Here is a 16803-nt window from a genome sequence, read left to right on the forward strand (position 1 = left end):
TACCTTCCCACAATCTAGAAGAATGTGTGAGGGGAGGGAATGATCTAATGGGCCAGATGCCTAATGCTGATAGAAACAGCTGTATACCTTCCCACAATCTAGACGAATGTGTGAGGGGAGGGAATGATCTAATGGGCCAGATGCCTAATGCAGATAGAAACAGTTGTATACCTTGCCTAATGCAGATAGAAACAGTTGTATACCTTCCCAGCGGTTAGGAGTGTGGGGTTCACCTCGGCTCCTGCCCCATAGTTCAAGCTGGACAATATCAACCATGGGGTTCCCAAAGACTTTCCTGTGCTAGCATTCTTATTAATGATTGAAACATGGTTTCTTCTCTCAAGACCATTGAAGTCTAGGATCCAGGCTTTAACCACCAATAGAAGCCTGTGTCCACACTGCTTTGCTCTTCTCACTGTTTCCAAGTTGCTAAGCAATCAGCAAGCTTGGAAGGGCTCCATTCCAGGTTTCCCTTGTAGTATATTTACACTAGGCACGTGAACAAGCTCTCCCCCAAGAAGCCCCAGGTGAGGCTACCTTATTTTCCCCTGCACATGATCTAATAACCTTATAAAATTGCCATTTGACTCTAGTGCATGCAGGGTGCCTTTCACACTCGTCATATGCCCCCTCATTCGGCTTGGGGCCCCAAACCTGGGAGCCGGTCACTAATGACACAATTGATCCCTTTTTTGTGGGCTGTAATGCTTGATTATGTGGATCTAAAAATCCAATGGCACCATTGACTTCAATGTAGCCTTGAAGTTCTCATTGTGATTCAAATCGTATGGACATGGCGGACACTTCATCCACAGCACTTTACAATGTGCAGCCTAAGTAAAAATAAATGTCGGTTTTGCCCGCAACTCTTGGAGGGTCTCTTAATCCAATGGAAATCAATACATTTTCACGCAGTGGTTTGCATAGTAAACCAGTGTTGTATCTGTCATGGGTCTGGATGCCGCGGGAAAAAGAGTGACATGCACAAGGTCCAGCAGAAAGGTGTTACCACGCAAGATGTAGCTTGCATTTGACTGGCTGCTCCTTGCCCCGCAGCCTTAGCAGGGAGAACGGGTTTGGATGTACAGAGGAGGGGTTTATGGGCCAAGGAGAGTAAACAGCGGTGGGCCAAGCTCAGGGAATGGGCTAGCGAGTGGCTGTGGGCCAAAGAGCACAAGCAGGGGCTGGGGCCCCCAAAATAGAGATGAGGAGAGGGGTTCAGGAGGTTCATGAGTGAAGTGGTCATTTGGTGGGGGTCTTTTGTGGTGGCATGTTTCAGAGAGCGGTTTGTAGAAATAGATCTACGGCGCCATCATAGTTGCTGGCGCAGTTTCAACACTTTGATGGCGTGATCCAAAGAAAAGGAAAAAATGTTATACCTTTTTCAATCATGAGAGGGGTGACCTTTTACCAAGGTTGGCAGAATAAATTCAATTTTATAAATAGAACTGTCTCCAGGAGCCTAAATGAAAATGTAAGTTAACCGGAGAGCGCTCTCTCCTTCAGTAGCCAATATGATGACTGCTGCAGCGGAAGACTGGTGGTTCACCTTGCAGCATCTGACATACATGGAAAGGTGAAAATGTAATAACATTTCAGAACTGAAAGCATTTGCTTGGGAGAGATAGCTTCATGGATCTATATTGGAATCACTCGCCTCGTTCTTCTTCTAAAGGATAGCGGGCCAGTAAAGCAAAGGGCTTACACCACCCGTAGCGCCGAGGCCGACGCCTGTCAACTTAACGTCGATCAGAGTATTGGCCACGGTTGCTAATGAGTAAGAGCACCTATGATGCACAAGGTTAAGTCTCCAGGCGCTGAAGCGACAGAGGTGGCATTCCGATACCAAGGGTCAAATTGGCTATAGAATACGAGCAGGCTCCGTCGCTTGCGTCAGACCTCTCGAGAGATGATTGGTCAAAGGTACGGAACAGAAGTTAAGGACAATCAACACATTGGATCATTGCGTCAAAGGGATCAAGTCACTTAAGAGTGCAAGGGGCACAAGAGAGCCATGGCAAAGCATGTTATTGCTCTCTTCATCAGAGCCTCTTCTACTCAAAGCTGGAGCCGGTCAAAGCGCGCAAACGACTATTTTATGCAATATAGGCTGTATGTGATCCAACAGCATTTGCAACCTGTAGTTCTCCAAATGCGTTGACTCCTAGTCCCATGATCCATCAAAATGAACTATGCTGGCCAGGGCGGATATGAGTTGTAGTCCAAAACATCTGGAGGGCCAAATGTTGTGTGAATTTGGTTGTAACCCATGCTAGTACCTCTATAGTAGCAAAGATGAGGCTGGATAATGATGGCAACAGAATCGTGATAATCCATAAAGGCCTAAGTAAAATGCAACCTTTGTGTTTACTATTTTTAATAAACCATTCAATTAAAGCTGGATTGTAACTAGTAAAAGAACCAGACCAAGTACTGAATAGCAGAATACTGGGAAAACACCTAAAACGAAGCCACAATGTACACTGTGGATCAACATGAATGTTTTAAATTATTATTAGCATTACATTATTATTTTATTGTGTCTTAGTTTTTTTTTTTTTTTTTAAACACGTTTATTTTTGATCGACACACCAGAGAAAAGTACATTAAAACATACTCCTTCATGACAACCTATACAGCTCATTGATCATCTTCTCCCCTACCAACCCCATTCCCGTCCCCTCTCAGTTAACGTCCAACTCTTGTTCTTCTGGCCGTAATATCTCTGTGCTCCCAGTCGTTAGAGCGTTTGCTACCGCTCGTGGCTTAAAAGTTAGTGCTGGATAGCTCTGGTCATAGTCTATTACTGGGGACCAAATGTTCGTGAAGCGGTGAAGGAGGCCTCTGTTTGCCGCCGTGATCTTTTCTGCGACAAAAATGTCCCAGAGTTTCAGCCACCATAGGATCATCAGGGGTCCCTCCGGCGATTTCCAGGTTCGTGCCACCGTGATTTTAGCGGCCAGGAGCAAGTGAGTAAGGAGGGTGGCTCTTCTACCCGATCTTGGGTATATGCCTGGGCTCGGGGCTCCTAATAGAATTGATTCTGGCTCCAAGGGCAGCTTTATCCCAGTTATGTCTTCTATGGTGGCGATGCATTGGGCCCAGAAGTTTGCAATCACTGGGCAAGACCACCAGATATGAATGAACGATCCCTGTAGGCCGCATCAGCACCAGCATCGAGGGTCCAAGGCTGGGTTGAAGTGATGCAGTCTAAGCGGCGGGTAGTACCATCTTAGAAGTAGTTTATGGGCACACTCATGATTAGTAATGCAGAAGGAGGAGGCACATGTGCAAGACCAAATGTCTGACCAGACCTGGTCTTCTATTGGGTGTCCTAGGTATGTTTCCCATTGGTTCATGTAGGTTGCTCTAGCGACGAGAAGATTTGTCTGCGACAGCTTGTACATCGCTGAGATTTGCCCTCGGTGTGGGGGATCTGCGATTGTCAGCTCTGTAGGGTGTAGATCTCGTGTCGCTGCCTCACGTGTTGTTGGATGGGAACACCAATGCCGTAGTTGCACATATGTGAATCTGTCTGTTTCCGCCAGGCCAAAGGTGTTCTTGCATTGTTCAAAGGTGAGTGGCCGATTCCCCTCAAAAAGCTGGCTTAGGGAGCTGAGGCCGCCGGCGATCCAGTTCTTAAAGTTCGCTAGGTGGGTTCCTGGGGAGAACGCCGGGCTATGAAATACCGGAGAAGCTGGGCCCAGGCCTCTATGGATTCCCCTCTGTTTACGAGTCAATTCCCAGGCTTTTAAAGTCTGCTTAGTGGAAGAGAGGATGTTCGGCCACGTTCTTCGGAGGGCGGGGGGAAGATGCAGGAGGAAGCAGAGGGGGAGGGGTAAGCGGGTTTGTTCAATCTCAACCCATCTAGGTCTGTTCAAACTTATCGTCCAGCCTACAGTGTGAGCTAGCTGGGCCGCGATCTGGTATTTCTGGAGGTCTGGGACTCCTACGCCTCCTAAATTCGGACTGCTCAGCGTCGTCCTGAGCGGGATCCTTGACTTTTTACCTTTCCAGATGAAGCAAAGTACCTTCCTCTGGAGGCGCAATAGTGGGGACCGGGGGATCAAAACTGGAATGGCCGAACAAGTGTAAAGCAGCCGTGGGAGGAGGTTCATTTTACATGCCGCTATACGGCCCAATAGCGAGATCTCCTGTGAAAGCCAGCGAGTGAGGTTTTCCTCCAAGGTCTTGAATAGTGGCTGAAAATTCACTTGGTAGGTATCCTCCGGTCGGGCTGTAATCTGTACTCCTAGGTAGGGGATGGACTTTTCGCTGAGTTGGATCGAGCAGAGGGCTCTGAAAGAATCCTTGTCTGCCTGCTCCAGTCTCACCCCCAGAGCTGATGATTTCGCAAAGTTTATCGCAAATCCTGAAACTTTACCAAAGCGATGAATTTCTGCCAGGGAGGACCTCAGCGATTGGGTGGTGTCCGATATGGTTAATAACACATCATCCGCATATAGTGCTATTTTATGTTGAGTGGGGCCTACTTGGAGGCTTTTGATTCTGGGGTTCAGTCAGATCCTTTGGGCCAGTGGCTCCATGGCCAGGGCGAAGAGTAGAGGAGACAAGGTACATCCTTGTCTGGTGCCGCATGTGAAAGGTATCGGGTTAGATAGGGAGCTGTTAACGCGGAGCGAGGTCTTCGGTGATTGGTAGTTCACCAAGACGAGTTTCCGGAATGCGGGTCCAAAGTGAAAGGACTCTAGAGTGGATCGGAGGAATGACCAATCTACTTTGTCAAAGGCCTTAGTCGTATCCAAGGCTAGCACAGCTAGTTTACGCACATCTCACTTAGTGACTTCGACCAGATTTAGGAACCTGCGGACGTTGTCTGCAGCGGATCTATTCAGTATGAATCCTGTCTGGTCCGGGTCGATAATGTCCGGGAGCACCCTTGCTAATCGGTTAGCCAAGACCTTTGAGTAAATGTTAGCGTCCAGGTTTAGTAGAGAGATAGGTCTATACGCCGTGATGTCTCTGGAGTCTTTTCCCAGCTTCAGGGCAATAACCGTGATCGATTCCTGCATTGATGTGGTAATTGACCCTGAGGTAGCGAAAGAGTTAAAGAGCGATGTCAGAGGCTTCACCAGCTGCGAGCGAAAGACTTTGTAAAAGCGGGTCGAGAATCCATCCTTGGTTTGAGACTCTTGATGACTGTGTCGACCTCTTCGCTCGTGATCGGGGTCTCCAGATCGTCTCGTACTGCAGGTGTGATCCGGGGAAGCGCTGCGACTCACAGGTAAGAGAGCTGCTCTTCGGGCGATCTCGGGGAAGCTGTCATCGTGTCTGTGAGGTGAACTACTGCGATGTGTTGCTTGTCTCCCTCTGCGAACTGGACTTTGCCCTGGGAATCACGGAGGCCTAGGATGGAGTTTCTCTTTCTGGTCTTCGCCAGCTTTTCCACCAGGAATTTGTTGGCCTTGTTCCCTTTGGCATAGTAGCTCTGCTTAGTTCTGGCGAGAATCTGAGCTGTGTCTTCAGCGTAGTGTGCTTCTAGCTTCTTCCGAGCTATCTGCAGGACTCGATGGGTTCTGGGCATCCAGTTTTTTGCTTTACATATAGCTTCTGCTCTCTCTACTTCCTCCTGTAAGATCTGGCGAGACTGATGCTTCTTTTTGTGGTAGGCCGCACCTTGGGAGATTAGGACCCCTCTCACAACCGCTTTCATTGCGTCCCAAGTATTGGCCGGTGAGGTGTCCTCGCTCTTATTTTCCTTGAAGTAGTCTTTGATGGCTTTCGCTACCACATCCCTTAGTGACATGTCATTCAAGATCGGGTCATATAGGGACCACTTGCACTTTGGGAGCGGATCCGGGTCATGGGCTCTCAATGTTAGCAGGACCGGGACGTGATCCGATAAGATTCTGGGACCTATGGTTACTTCATCGGTGTCAGCCAGTACTTGGGGGGAAGCCAGCAGCAGGTCGATGCGGGAGTAAGTTCTGTGTACATAAGAATAGAATGAATAGTCGCGGATCTCTGGATGTAAGACTCTCCATGTGCCGACCACATCTAAGGTTCGGAATAGTTTAAGCAGAGCTGTTGCCAACCTATAGTCTTTACGAGCTGGGGGGTGAGACTTATCTTTGGTTGGGTCAGGGACTCCGTTGAAGTCTCCCCCTATTATTGTCTGACCCTCAACGAATGGCCGGAGGGCACATTCCAAGGCTGAGTAAAACTCTTCCTGTTTATCATTCGGGGCGTAAATCGAAATAAGGGAGTACAGCTGGCCGTAGATCCGGCATTTAATTGCTACGAAGCGTCCGTCTGGGCAAAGCAAAGTGTCTAAGATTTGTGGTCTAAGTGTCTTAGCGATGAGTAACACTGCTCCACCTTTCTTGGTGCCGTTCGATGCCAGAAATTGTAACGGGAATTGTCTGTCGCGGAGCCTAGTGAAATCTGCTGGAATCAGGTGAGTTTCTTGAAGGAATACGACCGAGGCCTCTTCATTCTGTAGACGTCGTAGCATGGATTTCCTCTTCTGCGGCCCGTTTAAGCCTCTGACGTTGAGGGTCAGGAATTTCACTTTCAGGTGTGGTTGCAGGGCTTCGTGGACTTTCCTCGACGGCTGGGGTGGGTTCTGTGCAGGAGAGTCATGAGTTTCAGGCATCATCCAAGAGCTTGCTAACAATGCGGTTCTCTAGTGGTCGTGTTTTATGAGCTCTCCAACGGGAGGGTAAACTCGAACGGGAGGGTGAACATGGAAGTGTGTGGGGGGCTGGGGTTTTCTGTGCAGCCTCCTCTATGGCCAAAGGGGCCAAAACAGTTTTCCCTGCCAACGGGGCCGGGGTAGAACCATTGGACTTGGTTTGCCTCCAAGGGTGGGATGGTGACATACTCCTCGGAGTGGGGTGTGGGCCACTCGGGGCCCACGGAAAAGGTATGTTTCGCTTTGGTTTCGGGGTCGGCTAGTTCATGATAGAGGGGTATGACTGGATCATCGCATCTTCCGGCGTCTCTGTGCTTAAGACCAGGATTGTTGCTGCTGTCTTTGGGGTGATTGGTCCGGTTCTTCTGGTGGGAGATGCGGACTGGAGGAGAGCGAGGCCTCCGGGGAGTTTGGGTGCAAGATGGACTTCGCGTCCTCAAGATGGCTAATTTTGTGTAGGGTTCCCTGGTATGTGAATTGTAGAGTGGAAGGGAACAGCCATTGGTAGCGGATCTGCTGGCTTTGGAGGAACAGTGTCAGGGGCTTGAGTGCTCTTCTTTTCTGTAGGGTCATCAGGGAGAGATCCTGGAATATCTGAAGTGGGGTACCCATAAATGAGAGCTTGTCTTTGGTGCGGCTTATCGCCGAGATGGCCTCTTTGGTGGCATAGAAATGGACTCTAGTGATTACATCCGGGGGGCCGTCTGAGTCTACTCGTCGCCTCGGGCGCAATCTGTGGGTTCGGTCCAGGACGAGTTGAGCTTTGTCCGTGAGCGGGAGAAGGACCTGGAAAAAATTGCATATGTATTCTGGTAACTCTCTGTCTTGGATAGATGATGGGACCCCTCGAATGCGCAGGTTGATCCGTTGTGCCCTATTCTCCAGGTCCTCCTGCTTAAATTCGAGCACTTCGCTTCTAGTCTGGAGCGCTTGAATCTCGCATCGCATTTCTATTAGCATTGCGTCGTGGCTCTGGGTTAGGTCCTCGACTTCTCCTACCCTCTTTTCGGCTTCTGTGAGTCGTTGGTCTGTCTGTTCTAGACGAGTGGTGAGCTTGGTCATGGAGGACCTAAACTCAGCTTTGATATCCTGCATGAAGGCCACGATGTCATCTTTGGTGGCCAGCTTATTTTGTTCTTTAGGGGCCTTCGGGGGGGTCCGGTTTCCTTGCCTTATCCACTGCAAGAAGCATGGTGGAAATGTCCAAGAACTTGGTTGTTTTAGCGGGCTTCGACATCTTGCCAGTACAATGACCCTGGGTTCCCTTTGTGGTTGGGTCACGAAGGGCAGGGGACTGCCTACCAGGGAGCTGATGCTTCAGGATCTACACCAGGGCTGAGAACCGGGATATCAGGGTGACGTGGGCAGGGGCGCCCCAGGAATTCGCTAGGTGGCTGGGCCAGCGAGCGGTCCAGGTTCAGGCTCCTATGTCCCCGTGTCCAGGTTCCTCTGCCGTAGCTGGGATGGTGTTGGGCAAGGGGAGCCGGAGTACCGCTGCTTGTCAGGGGCTCAGGTGACTCACCCCCATTGGGCCAAGTCAGAGCGAGGCCCCTGGGCCCTCAGTTAGTGATTGCCTCGGGGGGGGGCGAGCGCTTCGCTCACTCCGCAGGGCCGATGCTTATGAGGGTTGGGCTCACCTCTCTTTTGTCACCGCTTTGGGGTGACGCAGTTCTCCAGTCTTTGACCCGGGTCCAGGTCCGGTGCTCCTCTCTGCTCACCCACGGAGGGAGGAGCCCTTCGTTTTCACAGCGCCGTCTGCGTCAGCACCCTGGAAATCTTAGGAGCGTGTCACAGGCGACGGGCCGAGAAATCTCTCCTCTCAGCTCCCTCTCCACCCCCTCCGCAGGTCTCGTCCGCCATCTTGAAAGCGTCACTGCCGGACCGCGAGCGCGGGAGATTTCAATACATTTCAGTGCTCAATTGTGGAATAATGGAGCCTTACTGCACATCGGCGTGTGCCCCAGCATATCAGCTTGCCATAGCTCTATCAGTCGATTCGATCCGATCGCCAGGGGTTGATTAAATGCTAAATGCAGCGGGTCTCAGACAGAGGCCCTCAAGGAAGCAGCTGCATCGCTAGCGTTCCAGGCCACACCGCCGTGTCTTAGTTTTTATATAGTAAAACGTTCACAAACCATTTTATCAAATGAACAATCATTTAATTATTAAAGAACAGTTTAGTATGAAAAAAAAGATCATAAAACAGTCCACAAAATAAAGCTTTTATAACAGTGATTCTTGACACAATATATAAAACAGACAAGTGTAGCGGAGGCATGTTAGCAATTCTGGAGGAAATCAGAGATTCTAACAAGGTGAGTGGAGGCAGTGTTAGTCATTGGATCGGGGTAATGATGTTAGTTCACTGGGGATAAGGCGGGTGATCGGCAAAAGGTATGGAAGTAATTGTTCAAGCGAAGGGAGAGATTGGAGCAATTAAACATAACAGTTCATAATCCAAGGAGTCAAATGCTGCCCCAGGATCCAGGTCATCTTCGGCATAGAATTTGAGAAATGCAAATGTGATATGACTGGAAGGGAATCATTCCCCTGCTAGACTCCCATGATCTTGAACACCATACCAGAAACAGCATGGCGGCTCCCACCACCGTGCACTGCAGGAAGGAGCTGAGTACATAGCTCTCCAAGGAAGAATGAGCACAGGTTACTGACAGCAATATGTAGAGGAGCATCTGTATATCTCTGCAGGAGATCCTGCCCCCCTTCCTCCCATATGTTGGAGACATGAGAGCATGCCGTGTTTGACACCAGCCATTGTGCCAATACCACTGCGTGTGTTCGAAAGAAGATTCCCGTTGAGCCAACCCTGAAGTGATGAACACCTGAGGGAGGAACTCCCTGAAGTAATATGAAACAGAGCAAAGAAAAGAAAGTATTAACGTCATAAAAAGTATGCATGACGTCCTGAGATACTAACTGGAGACAATGTATAGATCCTAGAGAAACTAATAATGAACTAAAGAATTAAGTGAACCTTTGAATACGAAAAAGAAGATTACACGTGCGCAAGGTGCTGCTGATAAACAACCGTTCAACAAATGTACAGATTTTGAAACGCAAGATAGACTAAGTCATCATAGAAACTGGCTATACATAGTGAATAGACCATAGGCAAAGCCAAAATTATGTAGAAGATGGCCATCAGTATCATGAATTTAGTAAGTCAGGACCCATGAAGCGGGATGGAAAAATTGTGTCGCAGCAAGAATAAGCAGAATAGTGGAGCTGCATGATGAGGTTGTCTGGCCTGGAGTCAAGACTGAAGCAGCCAAGGTCAGCTATCTATTCTGGAAATGAGCGAACATGCGGAGGATGAATCTACCCTTGTTAAGATGCTAAGAAAGAACACTGAGAGTGCCACTTTTGAATTCATTTAGATCATTTTAAACTTACAAAATGGACCAAATCGTGGTCTCCTGTCACATGAGCCAGGGATGAAAATAGAGTTTGAACTTGGAATCCCAGACACAATAGTAAGTGCTCTCACTCTTGTGCATTCTCAAAGACAAGAATACTTTGCAAGGCCAAGTACAAAGACAATTTTCATAGCAGAAGGCATGGGTGATGAGAGATGCTTGGCTAATTGGGCGGGGAGGTAGTGTCATGCCCCATCTTCTTGCACCTGGGTCTGGGCTTACGTGCTGCTAAATGAACCAAATGTTCCAGACATGACACAAAAGTGGCAACCAATTCTATTAGTCCATATAACGATGTGTAATGTGCAGATTCATAAATATACATATATACTAACTGTCTGGTTATCATATATTAGGAATATTCAGCATTTACAAACAAGAAGCACATTCAAAGAACGTTCAAACTGATAACATACACAAAAGATACTCATTTAACTGTGAACACATAGCATGGAGAAGACCAAGTGAATAATTATATTTCAGTATGCCTAGCATAAACAGGGAATAATTAAATCTAAGAGATAGCAATGAGCTGAGAGTTTTATTGCTCTTGCCATTGCTTACAGCTGCACAGGGATCTAACCCCAGGAATTTTCAATACGGAATATTATTTGGCTCCATTGTTTGGACTGTAAGAGTAATTTAGTAAAATTAAGCCAGCTTGGCATGCACTTGACTGATTCATCTATGAAGCAATGCAATAGTCACTAAATACTACTGATCTTTCTGTTGATTGTTTTTTCTTTCTCAACCTTTGTACTTCTCCCTTCCCTTAATATTACTCCCCTGAACCCAACCCTGCTTTCTGTCAAATTGATTTTGCTTGATGACATGAATATTCTCATCTTATGTATATATATATATTCAGTAAAAAAAAAAAATTGATAAAGGGAAGTTATGGTAAAGTTGTGCTACTAAAAACCTATGAAATTCACAAATAAAAACTTTGTTAATGGGTCTTTATGGTTCCAAGTGATGCCATCAATGACATTTGTGATGTCATCTTTCATGTCCTGGTTGTTAGTCTTAGCAGTGCACAATGGTGGCACGAGTTATGGTTGCTTAGCTTACCATAACTGGGGAATTTCAAGGTTTTTTTGGTTCTACTTGGAACCAGAACGTCCCTTTAACAACGTTTTTTTTGTGTGAATTTTGAAGGTTTTTAGTAGTGCAACTTAACCATCACGTCCCTTTAACAACATTTTATTACTGAATTTCATAGGTTTCTAGTAGTGGCATGTAACCATAATGTAAATGAACATCTGACTTCATTGCACACCTTCCGAAGAATGCCAGATGATCATATGCTGGCGCACAGCATGGTGACATGTTCGAAAACGCGTACAGACTTCACAATAAGATCTGTGCCTCGGGGACAGTATGGAAGTACATTTTGTACTGCGGTAGGAACTTGCAACTTCAACATTTCCCTTGCACAACTCCAACACCTATTCATATTTAGCCATTAACAATCTAGTACACAGTACACAATTTTAGCAAAACTGCTATTTATCTTAAAACGTCATCAGCTAATGGCATCCCTCCTCCCCAAGAAACAGCACCACTGCTGTAATGAAGGAGCATGAGAAACACTGCCCTTAGCTTACAAATAACACACGCACAACATTTTCCCCCATCCACCTACCCCTCTATATTACTGTTTGGTGACTCTTTACTCAGTTCCATCCACAACTTTCATTATTAGCTGTCCTCACCAAAAAAAGCCATCCATAAACAAAATAAATGTTCCTTTATGATCCACCTTTCACAGTTAAAACATGGAAGTAAAAAAAAAAAAACGCCTAAACTCCATCTACTTTATATTTCGTAGTAAAGTACATAGACGCAATAAGATTTTCCAATATTTCCATTTGCAGTTTGTGTTATGCTAATGGGAATATTGTAGAGTTCATCCTCTGTTCCAGGGACTGGAACGGTGGATAAAGGGCCAGCAGGCCAAGTTATCAGCCGAATCGAAGGGAGAGTGCATAACGAGGTCTCTGGATCATTACCCCTTCCACCCCTAAAATGGGGGATGAATGCCATTAACAATCTAGATTTCCAAAGTAGTAACTTGTGCTACTAAAAAAGATGATTTTGTGTCCTAAACCGTGACGCCAAATCATTTTCCAAGATGGCCACCATAGAAAGGGAAGGTGGGTGTTCCATACAGGGCCCTTCTTTTCTGTCCATTGCAGCCTGCAAAAAGCAGAAAGGAAACCATGTGACCATATTACCATGAGCACATTTTTCTTCCCTTTCAAATGTATCCTAATGTGGAACAACTTTACCACAAAGCCAGTCCCAGGTGGACGTGGCCACTTTAATCCTATGTTTTGTCCCTTCTGGTAATGGACAGTAGCCACATTGTCTGGATCATGACCGTATACCATGACCCTGATATTCTGCCACATCACCAACACCATGCTTTTCGGTCGTTGCCAATTAGCCTTACGCAAATTTACTGTAAATCCACCCAGGTTTTTTTTTCCAAAACTGTCAAAAGAATACACAAATGATTCGTCATATTAGGTGTGCACAAAATCCCATCAAACTTTGTAAAGTCATTCGCAATCACTTCAGAAATATTCCAACCATCAGCATTAACCTTCACCTCCCCACACAATAGTTCATAAGTTTCACAAGTGCACGGATCAGAAAATATTATTATCCCGATGTTTCGACCATGTATTTTTTTACAAACGTTGATCTATCGCAAACATTTTCAGTGCACCTTGCCTCATTTTTCCTCTTTTAGAAACATACAAAATCTGACAGCAGAGCACGTCTATCTTGTGCTAATCTTGTGCATTGCTCCATCTGGCTAAGATAAATTGCCCTGACGTCACTAAACCATATGGCCCGCCCCTGACCCTCACATAACCAACCCTAGTGATATTCAACACCTTTCTCAGTAACGTTCCTCTCCAGCGTAGCCAAATACACCCATAAGCACCTACGTGCCGTGACGCAGACCCTGAAAATGAACACACATTGACTTACAACATAGCACATCACAATTTGAAATAATAAACTGGTTTTTAAAAGAAAACAGGAACACTTTACAATAAAGTACTTTTATTTCACAATAAAGAGTCCGAGAACATTGGAAAATTCCCATATGCAAGCAAATTGCAAAATTGTTTCTGCGCTCGTGATGGAAAATGTTAATTGTTCATTTCCCATACACAAAGTATTCATTTTCGATAAAGGAACCGCTTCGGTCGCACAGTGAATTCCAGGACATCGACATGAAATTGGGCCTAGACCACCATAAAAGATGTTATATTACTCCTAAGCGCCAGTGCAGCGTAGGGACATATGGGCCCTGCACGATCGTCCCAAAAAGTAGTCACAGTGATCGAGGCGTTTACGAGTACGTGCATCTGCCATTGAAAAAATCCATCACTGGGCATATGGAATCCATGGCAATCACAGTAAGGCAGCATGTAACTATTTGGAAAACATAACAGAAAATACATATCAATACCCTACCTTTATTACAATACATCTATTGGTTTCTTAATTTGGCATACAGTTTAAACTAATGATTACTACACACAGCAAACAATTTCAAAAAAGACAAAAATAACGTGGAAACTGATACACAAATCAAATTGGTCACACATGACATTTTAAAGAAATATTAGCATTGAATATGGGTGAATCTATCTTGTGCTAATCTTGTGCATTGCTGCATCTGGCTCAGATAAATTGCCCTGACGTCACTAAACCATATGGCCCGCCCCTGACCCTCACATAACCAACCCTAGTCATATTCAACACCTTTCTCGGTAACGTTCCTCTCCAGCGTAGCCAAATACGCCCATAAGCACCTACGTGCCGTGACACAGAACCTGAAAATGAACACACATTGACTTACAACATAACACATCACAATTTGAAATAATAAACCGGTTTTTAAAAGAAAACAGGAACACTTTACAATTTGTGAAGTACTTTTATTTCACAATAAAGAGTCCGAGAACATCGGATATTCCCATATGCAAGCAAATTGCAAAATTGTTTCTGCGCTCGTGATGGAAAATGTTAATCGTGAGGCACACTTTGTTCTTTTCCCATACACAAAGTATTCATTTTCAATAAATGAACCGCTTCGGTCGCACAGTGAATTCCAGGGCATCGGCATGAAATTGGGCATAGACCACCATAAAAGATGTTATATTACTCCTAAGTGCCAGTGCAGCGTAGGGACACGTGGATCCTGCACGATCGTCCCAAAAAATAGTCACAGTGATCCAGGCGTTTACGAGTATGTGCATCTGTCGTTGAAAAAATCCATCACTGGGCATATGGAATCCATGGCAATCACAGTAAGGCAGCATGTAACTATTTGGAAAACATAATAGAAAATACGTATCAATACCCTACCTTTATTACAATACATCTATTGATTTCTTAATTCGGCATACAGTTTACACTAATGATTACTACACATAGCAAACAATTAAAAAAAAGACAAAAATAACGTGGAAACTGATACACAAATCAATGTGGTCACACATGACATTTTAAAGAAATATTAGCGTTGAACATGGGTGAATCTAGTGATAGTCTACAAACGCTGAGAATCTGTACTCTCCATAACTACAAAAAAATTACAACTACACAGAAAGATAGTACTTCAGTTACATTGCCAAAATTAATGTTCAGGTAATAACAAATTAAATCTCGTTCCGGTGTAGAGTCGTCAAAAGCAAATTTACACGATATTGACCGTTTCCATTCTCTTTGTGAAACTCAGACAGCAATGTGCTTGCACCAAAGAATCTTCATGAACTGATATTACATGTGCCTTACAAACGTTTAGAATGCATAACCTTATCAAATGTTCCTTTTTGCAAACTTTTCTTACTGAATTTTGCCTTTTGCTCAAGGTCAAAAAACAATTGACCCTTATGGTTTCAGTCGGATGCGTGGGCATCCTGAGCTCGCAACCAAAAAAGCAAAGCTAGTGACCTTCACTTACAATCTAAATACATTCTCCCTTTGCAACAACATGTCTCAACGCATTCATGAGAATTGCTACTCCCATACACTTGCAGACCTGCTGCTTCCATCAAACACTGCAGGTGGCTCCCTTGGATTTCAAACTCTATGGCGCCAGTCTTACTGCAATATTATTTTAAATACATTGTAACACAGACACAGTAATTCTTCGCCTGTACTTTACGGACATTATATTGAGCAACAACTTCAAATCTACTGTATGACTTTCGTAACAAAAAAACACCACTTTTTTACTTCCTGCTGCCACATCCCATTCCAGCCTCATCAACCCTCACCTTCCGAGACAGTATTTGATAAGTTTAACAAGTGCAATGTTGTGTTGTTTTGTATGTTTCAGCGGCGATGTCCACGTACACCAAAACACGAATGAAAGATGGCGGGCACATTGAAACAATCTGACGCACTTCACGCTCTTCAACATCCAATCAGTGAACGCGTCACATGTCCGCGGAGATGACGCTGCCGATTAGCCAATCGGTATCTTGTACGCGGAGCGAACAGGTAAGTCAGACCGCAGAGCGGACATAGATATCACTAATTGTTTTAAACATACTTTTTGGTCGTTTTAAAGAAAACTACTGGACGGATTGTCACCAAATTTATAAAAGCATGCTTTTGGGACCATGCTCCTGCCGCAAATTTGGTGGAAATCCATCAAACGGTTTGGGCTTTAGGCGTGCACAAACTTTTTCCCCAATCAGTCTATGGGAAAAAATATGTTTTCGGACCTCCCTATACTCCCCCCGCCGGACCAAACATCACCAAACTGTGCAAAACAAATCAGAGTGACCCAAATACTTTTTTTGTGTGCAAAGTTTGGTGAGGATTCGTCCAGGGGTAGCGAAGTTATAAGCTGCCCAAAAAGTGCTCTTCCTATGGAAACAGAACTTAACCATAACTACACAGCCACTACCATGGCTGTGTAATACTTTCCACAAATTCTATTGAATCATACTGCTTTTGAACATGATTTCATTTATACAAATGACATTGCTTTTCCTTACCTTTGTGTAACTTGTATCTAATGTTAAGTATCTGTCCTGATTTGAGAAAGGCTTACAAAGCCGAAACACGTGTCATTATAAAGGGCAAATGGGCAATTATGATTAAACAATAATTTGACTCTACAAAAGGATAGTTGTTGAATTGTGATTATTAAACAATTTGATAAACTACCTAATTTGACGCAATTCTCCAGGAGATTATTATTGTTATTGTTATTTTGCATTTATATTGCGCCTTATATACCATTGGTATGGTCTGAAGGCGCTGGTAGGTTGAACGCCCTTGGGAACCGAAGTTCAGATCAGCAGAGAGAGTAGAGAGAGTCAAAAGGTGCGTGTGCGCACCGGGTATGTGTGCAGCTCGTGCAGTATCCGTGTAATAGCTGCTTCTTAGCGGTAGGTGTGGTGGTTGAGAGATCAGGAGTATGTGTTCGTTCTGGCAGGAATTATCCAGACCGGATGTGGCTGCATTAGGCCTGAGGAGAACACCTGGCTGGGGGGTGAGTAACCAGCAGTGTTTACTTAGAATGATGTGCAGTGAGCGGCGGATGTTGGTATGAGAACAGTTATACCGAATGGTGTCATGGTATCTCTGTGTTCTAGTTGAGTGGTGATGTAAAGGAGAGAGTGAGCGTGGTGGTGAGATATGATGGGTTATGTGTACTTTCAGACGTTC

The sequence above is a fragment of the Ambystoma mexicanum genome, chromosome 11 (assembly GCF_040938575.1).
Source record: "Ambystoma mexicanum isolate Mex_15411 chromosome 11, UKY_AmexF1_1, whole genome shotgun sequence".
Lineage (NCBI taxonomy): Eukaryota > Metazoa > Chordata > Amphibia > Caudata > Ambystomatidae > Ambystoma > Ambystoma mexicanum.